Source organism: Neophocaena asiaeorientalis, unplaced genomic scaffold (assembly GCF_003031525.2).
Source record: "Neophocaena asiaeorientalis asiaeorientalis breed wild unplaced genomic scaffold, Neophocaena_asiaeorientalis_V1.1 scaffold239, whole genome shotgun sequence".
NCBI lineage: Eukaryota > Metazoa > Chordata > Mammalia > Artiodactyla > Phocoenidae > Neophocaena > Neophocaena asiaeorientalis.
The window spans coordinates 262,824-282,340 of NW_020175103.1; the positions used below are offsets into that span (position 1 = coordinate 262,824).

General features: G+C 42.1%; 1 long non-coding RNA gene, 2 other non-coding genes and 1 pseudogene across 4 annotated transcripts; 1 reads left to right on the forward strand and 3 right to left on the reverse strand.

Annotated features, from left to right (window-relative positions):
• The first annotated feature begins 3,866 nt into the window (after window positions 1-3,866).
• Window positions 3,867-5,294, forward strand: LOC112412552 (translation machinery-associated protein 7 pseudogene; annotated as a pseudogene). Its single transcript, XR_003005829.1, has 3 exons — window positions 3,867-3,891; window positions 4,628-4,704; window positions 4,933-5,294. The product of XR_003005829.1 is annotated as a translation machinery-associated protein 7 pseudogene (transcript).
• On the reverse strand, window positions 4,363-4,444 carry TRNAL-AAG (transfer RNA leucine (anticodon AAG)). The gene has a single exon. It is a non-coding gene; the product is annotated as a tRNA-Leu (tRNA).
• Window positions 5,295-5,836: 542 nt separating the features above from the next.
• LOC112412592 (uncharacterized) lies at window positions 5,837-7,345 on the reverse strand. The gene is made up of 2 exons (XR_003005834.1): window positions 7,217-7,345; window positions 5,837-6,089 (listed from the first exon to the last, which is right to left on the reverse strand). It is a non-coding gene; the product is annotated as an uncharacterized LOC112412592 (long non-coding RNA).
• Window positions 7,346-10,418: 3,073 nt separating this feature from the next.
• Window positions 10,419-10,490, reverse strand: TRNAE-CUC (transfer RNA glutamic acid (anticodon CUC)). The gene has a single exon. It is a non-coding gene; the product is annotated as a tRNA-Glu (tRNA).
• Between the last annotated feature and the right edge of the window lie 9,027 nt (window positions 10,491-19,517).

Here is a 19,517-nt window from a genome sequence, read left to right on the forward strand (position 1 = left end):
TTCAAGATGTTGATTTCTTAAATATTTGCTATATCTGTTTGCATGATATATGAAATGCTCTTTCAAATAGATTAGTAAATTTATATCTATCTTTTCAAGTCTTTCAGTGTCTAACATCTATCCTTTCTCTTGCAAATGTTACAGGTCCTTACTTCAGACAGAATTAAATTAAATACCCACATGCAATAAGGCTGTTAAAATAGAAATTGAAAATCCTAGAAGAGGATGCAAATGTGTCAACTTAATTAACATAATGACCATAATTGAGAATTAAATTTAGTTCAAAGTTCCCTGACTGGTAAAGAGATGAGCAATGGGTTCCCCAGCATTTGTCAAAAGTGTTTTACAAGCTAATGTTTTTAAAAAATAATAAGTTTGAGAAATGCTGGCTAGGTGGGGGTATTTATTCCCTTAAAGACTTCTCAGGGTTTATACTATGCTAATGTCCTTTCTGAGTCTTAAACAAAGGAACTGTAAGAAGCATTGCTTTCCCAAAGTGATGGACGAAAGAATTCTGTTTGGAGGAGCACCTTCATGGACTCTTGTTTCACAGAAAACATCTTGGGAAATGGTTACACATTATCTAATATGCAAGGAGTCCAAGATACACAATTTTCTAGTAACAAATTCCAAAGGGAATTACATGACTTATTATACAAAAGACAGATTAAACATTGTTTCTTATGTTCAGTTTCTACAGGAAATTAGAGCATGTCCTTTATATGGCCATTTCTTATATATTTTTTTGAAGAAAACCAAGATGAAAACATTTAGGATATAACTCTAAAATTGTCTCTGTGGAGGATGACACTCTGTATATGTGACTTTTGGCTGATATAACGTGACTTAAGGGCAGAGTTTAGGATATGTCTGGAGAATTGGCAGTGCTTTTCCAATCTTTTTTGACTGCAAGGACCCCTTATTTGATGATCAATAAATTTTACCGACACTCTCTCCCCCATGCATACACACACTACAAGTAGTTTTACTTTAATGCTTGATGGCAAAATGTTGTCATGTTCTCCTAGAAAATCTGAGGTTTTGTTAATTACAACAGCATGTATATGCTTTTGGAAAATGTATACACATGTTCAGGATGCTTTTTTACCCACAGGCCATGAGGTTCATTTGGATTTTGGACTCAAAGTCCTTAGCCCATCATGAGAACCCTCCAGTGCATCCTTTCAAGTCACTTCTTCAGTCAGTCTTTTAACAGAATCTGGCAAGATTTCAATTCCAGTTTAAATTCTGGACAGTCCTGGAGTGTTGATGTTTTGTGTTATTGATCAGAGAGTCATGTTCTTCAGACACCAGTTAACTGGAGGGGGTGGCAAGCCTGACATTCCTCTGTGAAAGTTGAGAAGCCTCTGTACTGAGCCCAAATAGAAGACTTTTAGACTTCATCCTCACCAGTCCACCTTCAACATGACCATTGTCTCCCTAAAATATTCCTATGATCTTGACACCTGCTTTTTTAAAAATTTTATTTATTTTTATTGAAGTATAGCTGATTTACAATATTTTGGTTGTTTTAGGTGTACAGCTGCTTTTAAAACTCCCAACTGACTCTCAGTCCTGCAGTAAGAAATCCCAAATTACTAACTTGAACTCCAGGAATCTTTTGATACTTCCTGGACACTTAAAATGAACATTATGAAAAAAAACACTGAAGGAGTTTCAGATATTTTACCTGTGGAAAAAATCATTTAGAAGGGATCCTAACGTGGAATAGACTCTGCTATACAGTTGTAAGTTTGGTAGACAGGCATAATGTAGAAGGAATTCAAAGATCAGATGCATAGTTGAATAATCAAACATGTTAGTGTTTCTTGAAACCCTAAGATTCTTGTAGTTCTAATTGTGAAGTTACTAAAACAAGAGTTGTTGATTTAGTTATTTCTTAGAAAAATCACCAGATAAAACTCACTTTTTTAAGCCTAATTAATTCTAAATGGAAAGACAGAAAAATTTCACCATGAACATTGATACCATGAGATTGTTTTCACTTTACCTGTACAGAAGAACTAAAGAATGCCCATTTCACTCAGTTTTTAAAAGGGTGATAAAATACAGATTTCAGAATTAGAACCACAAATGTACAGAAGTGTCTTTCTTAGCTCCTACCTATGGACTGTAGTTCTATGCCCTGGGATAATTGCAGAGTAAGATTAACCCATTGCTCACAAGGTAGTCCTTCAAAAATTTCAAGACAAAAGCTTCTCTTTCCACCAGGTAAAATATCTGAAATTTCTTCATTGCCTTTTCACAATGTTCATTCTAAATGTTCAGGAAATATCATAAGATTCCTGGAGTTCAATTTAGGGTTTCCTACTATGGGATTGAGAGTTAATGGAGAGTTTTTAAAGCTGGTGTCAGGATCATAGCAATAGGAAGACAATGATCATATTGAAGATGGGTTGGTGAGGGTGGAGTCTAGACATCTTGGCCTTTGTTCCATTTGTCTGTTGTCTAGCCCTACACCAATGCAAAACTGCTTAATTACTATAGCTTTAAAGTATCTTGACATCTGTAGGGTAAGTCCTACTGCTTTGTTATTATTTTTCAAGACTGACTTGGCTATTTTTGTCTAAGACTATACTTCTTCATGGATTAGAAGACTCAGTGTTATAAAGATGTCAGTTCTTCCCAAAATTGATCTATACATTCATTGCAACCTAAGTAAAAATCTCAAGGGTGCGTTTTTATGGTAATTGACAAATTGATTCTAAAATTTATGTTGAAATGCAATATAATTCTTGGCCAAGGCGGGAAGAGTGGGGGAAAGGGATAGTTAGGGAGTTTGGCATTGACATGTACACACTGCTATATTTAAAATGGATAACCAACAAGGACCTACTATGTAGCACAGGGAACTCTGCTCAGTATTATGTAACAACCTAAATGGAATAATATATAACTGAATCACTTTACTGTACACCAGAAACCATCACAAGATTGTTAATCAACTATGCTCCAATATAAAATAAAAAGTTTAATTAAAAAAATATATAATTCTTGGCCAAGAATAGCCAAGACTGTAAAAGGTAAAATTTTGTCTTTTACAAGTAAGTTTTGGAAAATATTTGTATGCCCTCAGGTCCAGACAATATTTCTCAAACACACCAAAAAAAGGTTAATTTTAAGGAAAGTAATTAATTTAATTTTCTGATAAATTCAACTAGATTAAAATGAAGAATTATTTTTTCAAAATCACCATAAGGAAAGTGAAAATTAAATTTTCTCATGAAATGAAAAGATACTTGGAACAAATATACTTGGCAAATTATTATCTAAAATATTTTATGTTGAATCCCATGAATTGCCTAAGAGGTTGAATAGTGGCAATTTAACATGTTTCAACTTAATATAAACACTCCTAAGAGTCAATAAGCAAAAGACAACCCAAAAATAGGCAAAAAGCATGAAGTATTTCACAGAAAACTGAAAAACGATGATGACCAAACAGAAAAATTGTCCAATCTCAGTAATTAAGGAGTTTTGACCACAATGATATGCTGTGAGATACCTACTAGGCTGACAAATTCTCTTAAATCTGGAACTTCATTCAAAGTCCTCACATAGAGAACTTTTTTTTTTTTTGGTAGAGACTCAACCATATTTGGGCAATAACTTATTACATGAATCCCACTACGCTGTAAGTTCCATGAAGGCAAGGAACTTGGAGCTGGCAGGAGGGAGAGGGGGAGATAGGGCGGAAACAATTTCCAAGCTAAGTCCTGGAGGATGAGAAAGAGACACGAGGATCTGCTCAGAGCAAAGAGAGCGCCCACCCCAAGCCACAGAGGTGTTGGATGCAGCTGAACTCGAAAGCGCCCAGAGGGGCGAAGTCACCTAGCGCTGGTGCGATGTGTCCGGCAGCTGCGGGACGAGGTGCTGGCGCTTTCCAGAGCCTTTTCTCGCGTCTGAATAACTAGGGTTCCAAACACAAAGTGCGCTGCAGAGAGGCTGGAGGAAGAACAGTGATTATTTTGAACATAAATTATTCCTCCGGAGGCACTGGCAGGATTTGTACTGAATTACAAGGGCTTTCCCAGGCATCTGACGCCTATTCATTTGTTTGTAATAAAGACTGTATGCATAAAAGCACTTTTTGTTCGTTACTTGATTGCTGCATCCGCAGGGCCTAGATTATACTGGCTGCTCAAATAGACAAATAGATTATTTGAACGGTTATTTTCGGTTGAGCATTGTTCTAGGGCAGTTATCTACGGCCCCTGGGTAAACAGAAGTCAAAAGAGGGGAAGATAGGGACCGACTTTGTAGTATGTTAGAACTGTCCACATTGGGCGTGAAGAAAGGACGTCTAACACTAGGAAGTTTTAAGAAAGAAAAATACACACTTGGCAGCGGTGGGATTCGAACCCACGCCCCCGAAGAGACTGGAGCCTTAATCCAGCGCCTTAGACCGCTCGGCCACGCTACCACTTCCGGCTTGCTCTTCTTTCCACATTTTCCCTAGGAGTGAAAGTCCTCCCCTTCCAACTCCCACACACGTTTCCCACCCGGGACACTTTTCTGGCGTTCTTCCCACTAATACTTCCATAGAACTTCTGCCTGGTGTTCAGCCACCACCCATCCTGACCCCTGACACCCTGCTTCCCCACAGCTGGGAGTAGGGCGGGAGGAAACCAGGGCATCCGAGACTCCCGCCCCTTTGGGCCGCGGGGCCCGGGTGGGTTTCAGGTCCGCCGTGGATGGGGATGTCCAGCCCGAGCCGCGACACAGCTGAGTGAGTCCGGGAGTGGTTTGGGCTCCTCCCGAGGGGACTCTAGGAAAGGAAGGCAACCCGACGAAAGGCGCAGAGAGCACAGTCCTCAGGAGGACCACGGTCTCTGCAGAAGGGCCCCCAGGACCAAAGGCGTTGGGCGGTTCATTTTGAAACGCCAAGATTCGAATCATTTAAAAATATAGTTGCGGTCGGGCCGCGAAGGTGGCAAGAAGAAGCCCCTGAAGCAGCCCAAGAAGCAAGCTAAGGAGGTGGACGAGGAAAATAAGGCATTCAAGCAGAAACAAGAGGAGGAGCAGAAGAAACTCGAGGAGCTAAAAGCGAAGGCAGTGGGGAGAGGCCCCCTGGCCACAGGTGGAATTAAGAAGTCTGGCAGAAATCTGTAAGCTGTTCCTGGTGTCTGAAGCTTTGATGATCCTTAATTCCATTCCTGTTTAAACATCTGGATTCCCTGCCATAACATCTGTTGCCACCTTTAGCTAGAATGAAGCGTTGTCTTGGAACCTACTGTACATTTAATAATAAACTTTTGTAAAAAAAAAAAAAACATACAGTGGCTCATCTTGTCTTTCGTTCTTCTCAGCCATTGCTGCCTTAGCTATGAAATCTGCATAAACCCAGCCCAGAATCCTGCCAAAGTGTGTTTTTAAGTCTTTGTTCTACCCTGAATTCTGTTCCACCTGGAATTAAACCAATTCATTTGAAATGGCAAAATATATATACGTAGTTGCCGTCATAACATAATGCAATACATTGATAAAGTTGCTGTCTTAGGGCAGACAGTGGGGCGTGGGTCTCCCTGACCTAAAAGTTTTGGCTCAGACAAGGGTGTCATAAAACAAGAACACATTGTGCAGATTATGTCAAAAATAATATCTCGATAGAGAAAGTTAGCTAATGCTGGAGTTTCTGTTTGTTTTGGCATTCATCTCCAAGAAAGTCAATGCTGATAGTGTATTTATCCACTATTCCAATGAAAACTAGGCTTTCTTACAAATTCCTATTCTAGAGTTGCTCATATGGAGTTTATTGCATAGTGCATGGGTGTTCATTTCCTGTGCCTACTGTAACAAATTAGCACAAACTGTGTGACCTAAAACAACAGAAATTTATTCTCTCACAATTCTGGAGGCCAGAAGTCCAATCTGTATCACCTCCCAAGTCAAGGTGTCCTCAGAGCCAACCTTCCTCTGGAGACTCTAGGGGTAAATCTGTTTCCTTGACTCTTTCAACTTCAGGTGGCTGCTGGCATTCCTTGGTTTGTGGCCACATCTCTCCAATCTTCAAAGTAGGCATCTACGAATCTCTCTCTCTCTGCTTTGTCTTCAATGGCCTTCTCTTTCTAAGAAAATAAAAAGTAAAAAATTGATTTAGTAGTATCTCATTATGCTTAGCTGCAATACTTTAGCAACTACCAGTGTTATTTCCTAAGGAGATTACCTTAGGAAAATCACTAAGAAAAAGGATTCTCAAGAGAGTAAAAGCAACATAGTTACCCCTACGCTTGCTAAAGCCTCACTTTCCCCAGTTTCTCCATATATCCCAAGCTAGGAGCCTCTTTTCTCACCTGCTGTGTCATTCTGAGCCTTCTCCCTGGTTCTCTTTCTCAGTCCCTCACAACAGCAGTCTCCTCCCCACTATGAGACTATGTACTCCCACCAGTTCTGGATCTCTGAGGGCAAGATGGACAGAGTTTGATGGAAACTGACCACTTTGTGACAACTTTAACCCTCAGAGACACAGAATGGTACCCTCCCGCTAGGTGCTAACTGGTTCAATGCTTCATCCGCGTCATCTTGACCCATCGAAGGCATCAATTCAGAGACCAATTTTCTCTTTCTAGTGCTCACATTCCTACATGATAAACCAAGAGGGGGGAAACAGAAAAATGAAGAAATAAATTGAGATAAAGTGACTATATCAAGGAGTGGGCATCAGGAGTCCACTCATTCATTCAACAAGTATTGACCAAGTGCCTACTGGGTACCTGGGCACTAAGCTGTGCACTGGATATTCAGCAGAAACACCTGACCATTGCTGTCCTCACCCTAAGAGCTACCAGGGAAGGCAAACATTCATCTAGTTATTACAACTCAGTGTTGTGAATGAAGGAGGGCTGGGTTCGCACTTGGCTGAAGGAGCTAACTTAGTTCTGGAAAGGCCTGCTTGGAGGAATTTACGAATACGCGGAGGAATGCGGGGGCTGGAGTGAGACAAGCCTGGCGAGAAGCCTAACAAGGAAAAGTTTGGGTGGAGGGCGGCTGGGGTCGGGATTGCACCTGCAACCCCTTCCCCACCCCACAGGCCCGCTCCCGGAGGGAAGACACAGATTCCTGAAGGAGCCAGGGGTGAAAAGTGGAAGAAAGGAGAAAGAGGAGAAGGAGAATGAAAAGAAGAGGAGGGCTTCTCCCAAAGCCCCCACGGTCCGGTCCGGGTGATGGTGGTGAGGCCCCCGTCAGCTGCCGCTACCTGACAGTTTCCGGATCTATGATTCTAACATTCCGAGAAATAATGAGCCCAACCGTGCTCCTCAGGTGACAATCCCTGCAAGGACTAAAGGCCTACGCCACACAGAACAAAGAATCTAAACGGTATACAAATATATCCCTCTTCCTGTTCCCTGGAGAGGCACTTTCTAGTACCCTCTATCCAACTGTCAGCTCAGTGTATACTCTCTAGGAAGCGGGGAGGACTGCCTCTCTCGCTGGTTCTAGTTCAGTCTTGGGGAACCCACAGCTTCAGTCCGACAGTTGGGTAGGCCGGGCGTCAGAGTGAGATTTGGAACCACCCTCACAGGTTCCTGGAAGTCGAACAGGGAACTCTGATGATCTTCTCTTTAGAGACTAAATTGATGGGAAAGCATTTAAAATTAGTTCCTCGGGACCGACCGACTTGAGAAAATGTCTGGGAAGAAACTATGCACCTTTAGGAGGTGGATTTGTCAGCAGTTGCCGTCGGAACATATACAGAAGTGTAATTCTAGCTTCCCCGGGTATGGCCAGAAAGCTTGACATTGAAAACGTATGCCACCCCATCAGTAGCAGAGAATTTCCAAATTTTAGTTCAGAATTCAAAGAGTTCGGATTTCAAAGTCCTGAACGATCCAGGAGCTTTCACAATTCCGCGCTTTGCTTCCCCTGATCCCTTGTCCTGATGCCGGTCTCCTCCTCATTCCCTCACAGAAACCTTGCTCATTCTTCAAAGCCCACTTCAAATAAGTCAGTTCTCCACCCTGCCTCCGAATCTCTCTCCCTCTCTCTCTCTGTCTCTGTCTGTCTCTCTCTCTCTCTCTCTCTCTCTCACACACACACACACACACACCACCGTGGTTTTCCACACTTTTTTTTCTTAGCAGATTACTCTTTCTGCCCAATGGAAAACTTGTTCACAATATATGTCTCCTCCATTCAACCTAAGCACCACAAATGTAATAAAAAAAATAATAATGAAATCATATGGATTAGGATAACAGTAGGGCTGAGCACTTTTTGCGCATTACTCCCCATAGCAAATCTATGAGGTAGGTTTTTTTTTTTTTCTGCGGTACGCGGGTCTCTCACTGTTGGGGCCTCTCCCGTTGCGGAGCACAGGCTCCGGACGCGCAGCCTCAGCGGCCACGGTTCACAGGCCTAGCCGCTTCGCGGAATGTGAGGTTTTTGCGGAACTGGGGCATGAACCCGTGTTTTCCGCCTCTGCGGGCGGACTCTCAACCACTGCGCCACCAGGAAGCCCTATGCGATAGATTTTTTATTCCCTTTTTACAGATGGGAAAACTGGGGTTTAGGGATATTAATTGAGAGATAGGAGCGTGTTTGCTCATTTTTCATCTTCCATAGGGACTAGTGTAGTGCAAACCTACCTTGGCCCTGAAGATTGATTTACTGACCCCCAATTGTTGTCCTTTTTCTTATAGTCATTCAAGTTCTCCCTCTTTCCTCTTGTACTTATGTGGATTTTGGTTTTGTTATATTTTTGCCATTTTCTCTCTGAGTTGACAAGTAATTAGGTAGCAGTATCACGAGCACAGAACCTACTGTGCTAAAATACAGATTAGAGATTTTCCCCCCCATGGAGAATAAGTAACAGCTCATAACAGAAGAATAAAAAAAGAAGTCACATCACTTTCGAAGAAGAATCCTTTGTCTCTAATCCAATTAGGTTTATGTAGGAAAGTTTAAAATTTAGAAAACGATTAAACACATTCAGGGGTTCTACCCAGTCTCCTCCCTAAAAACAGACATATAAAACTAAATGAAGCAAAGGATTCTTGCTGCATATAGAGGAGACAAAATATGACATCATTAAAAGAGGATGTTGTTCAGGAGTGATTGCCATCAGCCCTATAAGGTTGATTTCCTGTGAAATACTAAGCAGAAAGAAACAGAACAGCTTCAGTATATACAGAAATTTGACAAACTATACTACTTTTATACTTATGGCAAAACAAAATTTCTTAGACAAATTGATCTTACATAGGTGTCAAAGTGTATTAGCTCAAGGAGAGTATTGGCAAGATGACAAAGGAGTGTCCCATCTCAAAGAGGTTTTGGAATTTGTGGATTTATATATGGGGGTTGGGGGAGAGCAGGGAATGTGCAATTAGAAAAAGAGTATTACTGTTTCATTTAACATGATCATAAAAACATCGTGTCCCCATCTGTTGGTAGAGTAAGATCAGGGTCACCATGATCTTTGTTTGGAAGCTTGTGGAGAATTCAAATGTGCATTGAACTTTTATAAGAAATGAGAAGGAAATAATAAGCAATACTTCTGTGGCTGCTATTTAGACAAACTAAGTAACAAAGATTCGTGCCCCAATACTGTCAGACAGGAGCGAATTAGCACAAAGGCATCAAACCTTGTCAAAAGTCAGAAGGATAACAGAATCTGCTTTTTCTCAAGTAGCTGTCAGTAAATTTCTCAGGTGCGCATTCAGAGATGCTGAATACATCGTTTGCGTGTTTCTTAGTTTTTTGACGGCAGTTTTCCTTTAATAATATGGCCTTCCCCTATTTCCTCTCTTAGAAAACCCCAGACAGATTGTAAATTCAGAGCGGAAAACAGGTGGAGGCGCTGGGGAGATAGGCAGTCCGGAGACCGCCTTGATCCAAGATTAAGTTACCGTGTCAGTATTTCTAGGCCGATCCCCCTTCTCCCAGCTGGATCAGTGAAACTAGAAAACCCGCCGGAGAGAGTGGGTTTCACAATTCCAGCCGCTTTCGGGAATTCAGAAACTCGCCCACAACCAGCCAAGGCAAACTTCCAGGAAATAACTTCCCGATTTCTTCCCTCTCATCTTCATTCGTAACTCTCTTTACAAAGTGTTATGCTAATCTCAACCTACTCCTAAAGCTAATCAGTTGCCTCCGAAATTTTCTGCTCACTGGACCATCCAACTGAATAAAATTTTGAAGCATTCAGGATAGTGGCGAGCTTTTTGGTCAATGTCAGGTAGCGTGCTCATTAACAAAATTTTGTAAATAACTGAAATTTACATCATTTGTGATTTTGCGGTTGGAATATCAAAAACGTTCCAGAGTTTCTAGGCAGAAACTGCCTCATATGAAAATTAAACTTGTATACACTTCAACATTTAGTATACACTTCGACTTTTAGTCTTATTTACAAGTTTCCCCCTTGGTTTCGCGAAAGCCGAGAGGAAAAAAACGGTTTCCCTGACCGGGAATCGAACCCGGGCCGCGGCGGTGAGAGCGCCGAATCCTAACCACTAGACCACCAGGGAAGGCACTAGAGTGTTGTCAAAATAAGGCTACAAAGCTAATGTCCATACGTATGACTGCGTCACTCCTTTTCTGAATATTCAATAAGGCAATGCAAGATCCCATTCGTTTTATACATGAACCTCCTGTTCCGCACCAACCAATGAAATCTGGACAAGGGGAAGATGTGGCAACGCCCAAGAAGGAGTAATCGGGGCCACGTAGCTGCATAGAGTCTCCTTCCCTGCTCCAGACGTGTGGATTTACTCAGGAATAAATGTAGATTTAACTAAGTCGTTACGGCAGTTCTTATGACATTAATTTGTAACTGTCTTCTTATCTTTCTCCTCATAAATTGGTGAGCCATTCGAAGATGAAAACCGTTTTTAAATTTATCTTTGGTTTCCTCAAAGTGTTTATGATGATGCTTATCAAATTCTTTATATTCAGTGAATAAAAAGACAGAGGATAAAGTCATAAGACATTATTTGAAAACGAGGTGGGCGGAGTCGAAGTAGCTCAGCTGGGAGAGCATTGGGCTGAAAATGTAAAGGTCCGTGGTTCAACACCGGCCTTCAGTGTGTCTTTTTTCCGAAGCTACATTAAAACACTGACTGAACAGATTGCAAACAAGAACATACCGAAACACTAGGCAACTTTTTTCTCCAATTCATAAAGGAAGACAGAGGGTTGTGCAATAAAACGATTCTTCCAGTCAGAGTAGCCTAGGGATGGGCTTCTACATCTCACAAAATAAAAGAGGTAGATCCAAACGTGCAGAAGGAAAACTACTTTCCCTTCTTCTTTGTAATATTTAGTGTGTGTCTTCTTTCTTGGTTCGGGCTCTGTTCCACTCATGCTATGTTCCTCTTTCTTCAAACCTATCCCTTCTTCATTCCCATGGAATTATTCCAACAACCGTAAGCCAAAGTCAAGAGACCCCAAAGTACTCCTCTTTCTCCTGTTCATTTCTACTTCATGATCTCCCTTTCCCCCAATCTTATTCTCTGCCAGCTTCTAATGCAAAGGAGACAGGTCATCCAGATAGAAATGGAAAAAAGAAGTTTAATATGAGGAATACCAATTGCATTTTATTCTCGACGTCATGTTCCTTCAATAAATATTTATTAAGTGGACTCCTATGCAACTCTAAAGAGAAAGAGAGAGGCACGACAGGAGAGCTGAAGGAAAGATTCCTGGAAAATGAAGTCATCTGAGTTGAAGAGGTGGCTCCTGGCTGGAAGGGCGGTGGCGGGGCGGCGTGCGAGGTGCGTGGTAAACTGAGCCTGAGCCTTGAAGGAGAGAAGAGAGTCATGATATGCCTGTAGCTCCCTTTTCCCCTACCTCCTAATTTCGTAGTTCTTCACATATCCCAACCTCTTCCTTCCTACACGGAGGAAAATTTTCCCTCATTTCCAAGGCTAATAGATATGCCATCTGAGCTTTTGACCCTTCTCCCAATTCCATTCTGCCCTCGTGTCTTTGATTCTCCCTCTTACCTGCCTCTCCTCAAACTACAGAATGCCTGCATGTCCATCTTCAGACAACAAAAAAGAGAACACATGCCCTCCTGTCCGGCCCTCATGCTTCTTCCCCAGAATCTTTCCTTCCAGCCACCACCAAACTTGTTACAGAACAGTATTTGCCTCCACTTCCTTGCCTCATCTGTTGCTTGTCAGCTGAGGTCTACCTTCCAAACCTAGGAAACCATTACCATCAACTTCCCAAGTTTCTAATGCTTTGTCTCTTTTTTTGGCCCTAAACTTAATTCTGTGCAGGACACAAACTATTGACAACTCATCCTTCATGAATCAGTCTTCCTTGGACGTTTTCTTCCCTGTATTCTCCAGCTGTTCTGCTTCCATCTTCCCTCTCCCCCACTTCTAAGGACTCTTTAGAAATGGCTGCGTCTCAGCGTCCTGACCTCTGTCTTTTTTAAATTCAATTTTTAAATTATGCATAATTGTAGATTCACCTGCAATTATAAGAAATAATACAGAAATATCTCATGTGCCCTTTACTGAGTTGCCCCCAATGGTGACATCTTGCAAAACTATAATGAAATATCAGGAGCAGGGTATTGATATTGAAAAAGTCAAGATACAGAACATTTCCATCACCACTAGGATCCTCATGTTGCCCTTTTATAACCACACCCACTTTCCTCCTGCCCCCCCAACATCTGGCCGCCACTAATCTGTTGTCCATTTCTATAATTTTGTAATTTCAACAATGTTATATAAATGGAAACATATAGTATGTAACCTATTGGGATTGGCTTTTTGCACTCACTGTAATTCTTTGGAAATTCATCCAGGTTGTTGAGTGCTTCAATAGTTCATTCCTTTTTATTACTGAATACTATTCTGTGGTATGAGTTTACCACAGTTTGAACATTCCCCATTAAAGGACACTTGGGTTGTTTCCAGCTTTTTACTATTATGAATAAATTATGAATAAATCTGCTATAAATATTTGAGGATAAATCTTTGTATAAACATCAGTCTTCATTTCTCTGGGTTAAATGTCCAGGAGTGCAACTTCTGGGTGGCATGGTACTTGCATGTTTAGTTTTTAAAGAAACTGTCAAAGTGTTTCCCAGAGTGGCTGCACCATTTTACATTCCCACTAGCAATGTATATAGCCTCGTCAACACTTGGCATTGCTACTACTTTTAGTTTAGCCATTCTGATAGGTATACAGTGACATCTCATTGTGGTTGTAATTTGCATTTCCTCAGTGGCTAATGATGTTGAAAACCTTTCCATGTGCTTATTTGCCATCCATATATCTGCTTTGGTGAAATGTCTCTTTAGGTCTTTTGTCCAATCCAGGAAGAACATTTGTGTACAGGTTTTTGAGTGAGAAGTTCCTGAAAAAACTTGGAAGTTCAGACCTGTGGCAAATCTGTCTTGGATTATACAATTGTCATGCAATGCAATATAATGCAGCAGTATTTACAAAATGCAGTACAGCCTTACTGTTTTGGGAAAGGCTGATTGCAGGGTGGAGAAATTCCCAGGATAATAAATCACTAAGAAGAGCTTCTTCCAGTGTGGACTGACTACACCACCCTTTTGCACACCCTTTGTGTGCAAAACCTAAAGATAAAGTATACACTAGTGTTAAAAAAAAAAAAAAAAGACAGGCCCAAAATGGAGTCATTTATGGTAAGCCTCACTGTCACCAAACCTAGATCTAAGTAGGGCCTCTGCCTCCTAGAAATGTAATCTAAAACCATTCAATCAGGAATCACCTGATCAGCACTACTAGTTAGGTTATCTGCCTGATAGACTCCTGCCACCCCCCTAAAGGAAAGTAACCTAGCAATAGCCAACCTGCTTTTTTGCCTAGTATAACTTCCTTGTTCCTGCTCCCTTCTGCCTACTAAAGTCTTTCATTTTGTAGGGCTCCCCGGAACTCCTTCCTACCTGCTAGATTGGATGCTGCTCGATTGGAATCGATTTTTGCTCAAGTAAAATCTTAAAAATTTTAATATGCCTCAGTTTATCTTTTAACAGTAGTATGTACGCCGCCCCGTGTACTCCGTGAAGTTAGGTGGTCTGCTGTGTGCAAAAATAATGCTGGGGCAAAACGAGTCTTCAAAAAGAGAATCCAGGGAAGATTAAACAAAAGAGACCGGGTCTCGTCGGATGTCCGGGCAGAACTGCAGGCACTGCTCGCAGGCGCGGTCCCACCGCCGCCCAACACGGGGAGTTTGACCTGCTCCGTGTCCGGCCTGGGCCGGGTCCCCCCCTCCTTAGACAACCTGGTACCCCCGGGCTCCCCCGGGAGCCCCCTGTAAAAAGCCGTGCTGCGCGGCGCGACCCGCGCGGCGACTCCCCTGTGCGCAGCCCACTACCCACTCTAGATTGCTAGAAGGGGTTGATAGAACCGAGCTCAGGAGACGCAGAAAGCCCTTGCAGAGATGTGAATAAGCTCGGTTTATCGTGTCGTCCTCGGAATCTTTGCAAAAAGGTCTGTTAAACAAATGGCCGTAAATTTAATAAAGGAAAGGGTGAAGGACTGTATTGAGGGTCGTGTTCTTCGCAAACTTCCATACGCATACAAAATCATGGGGGCGAGGGGTCTCGCTAAAATGCAGGTTCTAATGCTGTAGGTCTGGGGTGAGGTCTGAGAGTCTGCATTTCTAAGAAACTACCAGGTTAAGCCAATCAGCGGTCCGTGCTGCAAGTGACAAGGCTGTTGACGCTTTGGAACCAGATGTCTACACATTTTCATTTATTTTAACAGTGGCAGCATTATGATATTAGAACATTAAAGAGAAAAATAAAAAGATACCCACAGTTCTGCCTTCCCAACTGATTATGGGCATTTCCCTTCCTTTTTAGTTCCCGCCCTCGTGCATACATGATTTTGTGCGTGGTTGAAACCAGGACATTTGTACAATGTCATGTTGGGCACATTTTCGTTTTGTGGGAAGTAATAAATATATGCAGAGAATTGTTCAATTACTACTCTGTCAGCCAACATTTACTGAGACCCTTCTTTGTGCCATCTATACTAGGTCCATCTGGGGAATCGGAGAGTACAAAATGCACTCTTCTGAGGAGCTTATGGCCTGATTTTTTAAAAATACAGACAAGTAAGTCAGTGAGAATTAAGACACACTCGTATTCTTCCATAGATGTAACGGCAGGATGTTGTGTAGAGAAAATCATCATTACGGGCACCTAACCTAAGATGGGGATGGTTTACTGGAGGAGATGATAGCGGAAATGTGTCTTAAAGATGAGCTATAATTAGGCGGGTAAGGAAGATGTGATCGTTGTGATTTATAATAAATATTATTTGGTCTTCCTCACACTTCTGGCACACAGTTCCTAAAACACTGAGACTTTCCTAACTGTTGAGAGCCCTAAAGGTGCCTTTTGTTATGTTAATGAGGAGACTTTGGGAAAGCCCCAGAGATCTCCTAAGGGTGGGCACAGGTTGCCAGGGGCACTAACCGTGTGATTGGAGGGTTGAAATTTTCAGTCCCACCTCCTACCTCCTGGGAGGGAGAGGAGCTGGAGATTAAGTTAAATTACTGATGGCCTACGTTTAATGAATTGTGCCTATACAATGAAGCCTCCATAAAAACCAAAAAGGACAGGGTTTGAAGAGTTTCTGGGCTGGTGAACACTTGCAGATGTGGGGACAGTGACCAGCTCAGAGAAGGCATGGAAATTCCATCCTCCCTTTACCCATACCTTGCCCTTTGCATCTCTTCCATCTAGCTGTTCCTGAGTGATAGCCTCTTACAATAAACCAGTAATCTAGTACATAAAATGTTTCTCTGAGTTCTGTGATCTGCTCTAGCAAATTAATTGAACCCAAGGAGGGGAGTCTGTGAAAATTCCCATCTCTAGTCAGTCGATCAGATGCACAGCTGACGACCTGGACTCATGTTCGGAGTCTGTGGGCAGTCTTGTGGAGCTGAGCCCTTAAGTGGTAAAATCTGATGCTACCTCTGGGTAGGTAGTGTCAGAACTGAGTTGAACTGTAGGACACCCAGCTGGTGTAAAGAATTGCTTGGCGGTGCGGGGGAAATCCCACATGTTGGAATTGTGTCAGTTTTATAGGGCGTGGGAAGATTCTCTCCATGAAGCATCAACAGGTGCAAAGCTGAAAAGGTGTGAAAATCCCTAGTTCCTAGTTCCATTAGACCTGAGCGGAGCATCAACGGTGCATGGGCCAAGAGGACTAAGATTAAGATGAAGCTGCTGATGAAAAAAGAGTTACCTTGTGTGGTAGCTAGTCTCCCAGAACTGACCCCAGCGTAGCAGGTCTCTCAGTAATCACACCTGTGTGTAGCACATTCCCACAGTGAATCTTGGTTGACCAAGTAGAAGTTCACTGAAGTGACACTTTGCCAGTTCCAGGCCTGCCTGAGTCATAAGAACCCTGGCAGCTTCTGACTGGGTTTCTTGGAATGCTCAATCTGGGAAGCTCCCTCTCAGAACCCAGTCACTGTACTGTGAGAAGTCCAAGCCACATGGGAAGGTCACAGCCAGGCACTCTGGACAGCAGTCTCAACAGAGCTCCTAGCAGGTCACAAACACTAACTGTCACAACCAGTCACGTGAGCAAGCCATCTTGGAGAGCTCAGCCCAGTCAAGTCCTCAGAGGTCTGGAGTTCTTGCTGACACCACACGGAGCAAAATTGCCCAGGTGAGCCCAGTGAACCCACAGAATCAAGAGAGATAACAAAATGGTTTTCTACTGCTATCACAGCAACCTTAATGGCTTTAAAAAACACTAATTTATTATCTTAGAATTTTTCAGGTCAGAAGTGACGGGTATGGTCTCACCATGCTGAAAGCAAGGTATTCGCAGCCTGCATGCCTTTCTGGAGGCTCTAAGGGAGAATCTATTTCCCACTTCACACTGTTTATAGAGTTTGTTTCTTTGTGGTTGTATGACTGAAGTCTCTGTTTTCTGCTGGCTTGAGCTAATGGCCACTCCTGGCTTCTAAAGACCGCTACAGTCCTTGGTTCTTCAAAGACATGAATGATGGGTCAAGTCCTCAAATCACATCCCTTTACCTACTCTTCTGCTTCCTCTGCCACTTTTAAGGACTCTTGTGATTAGGATCATCTCCCCATCTCATGGTCCTCAATCTTAATCACATCTGTGAAGTCCCTTTTACCATGTAAGGTAACATTCACAGTTTCCAGGGATTAGAGAATCTTTTGGAATGTCCATTATTCTGCGTACCACAAGTCACTGTGCTTTGGAATTCTGTTACATGTTAGTAGATAATGAGAACACATTGTGAGCTGTATCTTCAATGACTTTGAACTTTACCTCAAAGGCTTTGGAAAGACAAAGAAGTACCCTTCTGAACAGAAAGGCCAGTGTAACTGGTATCTTTTGCAAGCTTGTCCTGACTGTACTGCAGAAGTGGGGCCTCAGCTAGCACACAGAGTGCCTTTGTGCAAATTATGTAATAACGACTCATATTGGTGGATGAATAACAGAAAGGCGACCCTCGGGGCTGATAAAGTACAAAAAAAGGAAAATGCCACCTCTGTCCAAGGCTCATGGCTTGACTCTCAGAACTCAGGCCAGACTTCAGCTCCTATATACCTTCTCCGCAAGTGTCTTTTATAGGGCACCTGTGTATGACAGCCCTGTGTAGACAAACTATGGGAGACAAGCAAGGTTAGAAGCCTAGAAACCAGATTGGAGGCCACTGCTGTAGCAGAGGAAAGACACGGAGGCAGGATGAGGAGAAAGAAAAAGTAAAACAGTCGTAGTAATCTGGTATGGAATAAAGGAGACTGATTCAGGAAGTACCAAGGAGGTAGAATTCACGGGACTTGGAAGCTGGTAGAATGTGAGTAAAAGAGAGGAAGGGATTAAAAAGGATGCAAATGTGATGATGCTATTCACCTGCTGTTGGAGGAGAAGCAGGTCTTCGCCAAGGTGATACTTTTCTTACGGAGAAGTGGGATTTGAAAACCAGGGAGAAAACAATGAGAATGACAGGCCTTGAGTCTGGTGCCCTTAACACAGTTGTTCATGTAGATGAAGAAATGCTATTGCATGCTAAAATATTTTGAAGCCCTCAAGGTCAGCAAGACTGGATGGAGTTGAAAGAAACGAAGGCTACAGAGCTGATGAGGATATTTTAATGAGAATCTTCTCATATTTGAAGAGAATTGACTCAGAATTTAGAGATCTCAGAAACTGAGGATGGGATAGGAAAATGGGGAGAAAAACAAGAGAAAATGTATCCCCTTCCTCCTCACGTCTTTACTTCCCTCTTTCCACAGCTTAGATTTCATGATTAATTACCAGCATTACGAGCTTGTATAACCTTCATCTCCTGTGCCCCACTCCCCACCCTAGGTCAAATCAAACACACCACCACTTTCTCCAAACCTGAATCTGAATAGCTGAATGGACAGAGCATACCCCAAACTGTGCTCCTCCGTTTAACCCACTCTAAACCAAAGTTTTATCCCCTCTAACTCCACTGAAACTCCCTTGTCGAGTCCCAGCAACCTCCATCTTGCAGATTCCAACAGTCAATTCTCAGTCTTCAATTTGCTCAGCTTCTCAGTAACACTTGGCCCAGCTGATACTCCCTCTTTATGGAAACACATTCACTTGATTTCTGGAACACCACTCTCTCTTGGTTTGTTTGTTTGTTTGTTTGTTTGTTTGGGTTTTTTTTCCCCACTTAAATGTAGCTCCTTCTTTATTTCCTCCCAGTCTCTAAATTTTGGAGTTCTCTAGGGTCCTGACCTGAGTCCTCATGTATTCCCTACATACACCCTCTCCCTATCTGAGCTCACCTGATCACCTGGCTTTCAATACCATCTATACCTTGAGAAGTCCCAGACTTAAACTTTCAACACCATCTCTCCATTGAGCAGATCAAATTACATGACTGACATCTCCACTGAATGTCTAAAAGGCATCGCAAACTTAACATGTTCAAAGATCTCTTGATTTCTTACCCATCCCCCAAACCTGCTCCTTGCTCAGTTCTCGTCTTGATAAAAAGCACAGCAGTAATTTAAACTTGTGAAATAAAACTTGGATTCCAAATAAGTTATACTTTCAGCAAATAAGTTAAGAAAGTTGTGTTTAACTTGACTACTTGGCTGTCCCTTTCTGGTATTATTATTAATTATTATTATTATCGTTGTTGTTACTTATTATTTTGTTCTGAAGCAGTCATATTTTCCCCCAAATAAATCATTTTTTTAGTTTATGAGTTTTTGTCCCAATCTACGTAACATCAAACAATACTGGAGAAAGAGCATATATACATTTCTGTTTTACCATAGTACTTTTCTCCATTCCCATCCTCAAAGTATTTCCAAATTAGATAAGGACATTCTTTTTACCCCACACTTTGAAAATAAAGATTTTACAGCAGGCCAATATTTTAAAGTATTTTCTATGGCCAGCAACAGTGATAGCCACCTTGTAGGCACATGCCTAAAAGGCTATCTCATTCCATTTCTGTGAAGTAAAAAAATCTCAGTAAGTGCTTCTGCACATTCTGAAGAAAATAAAAACTGACCATAAAC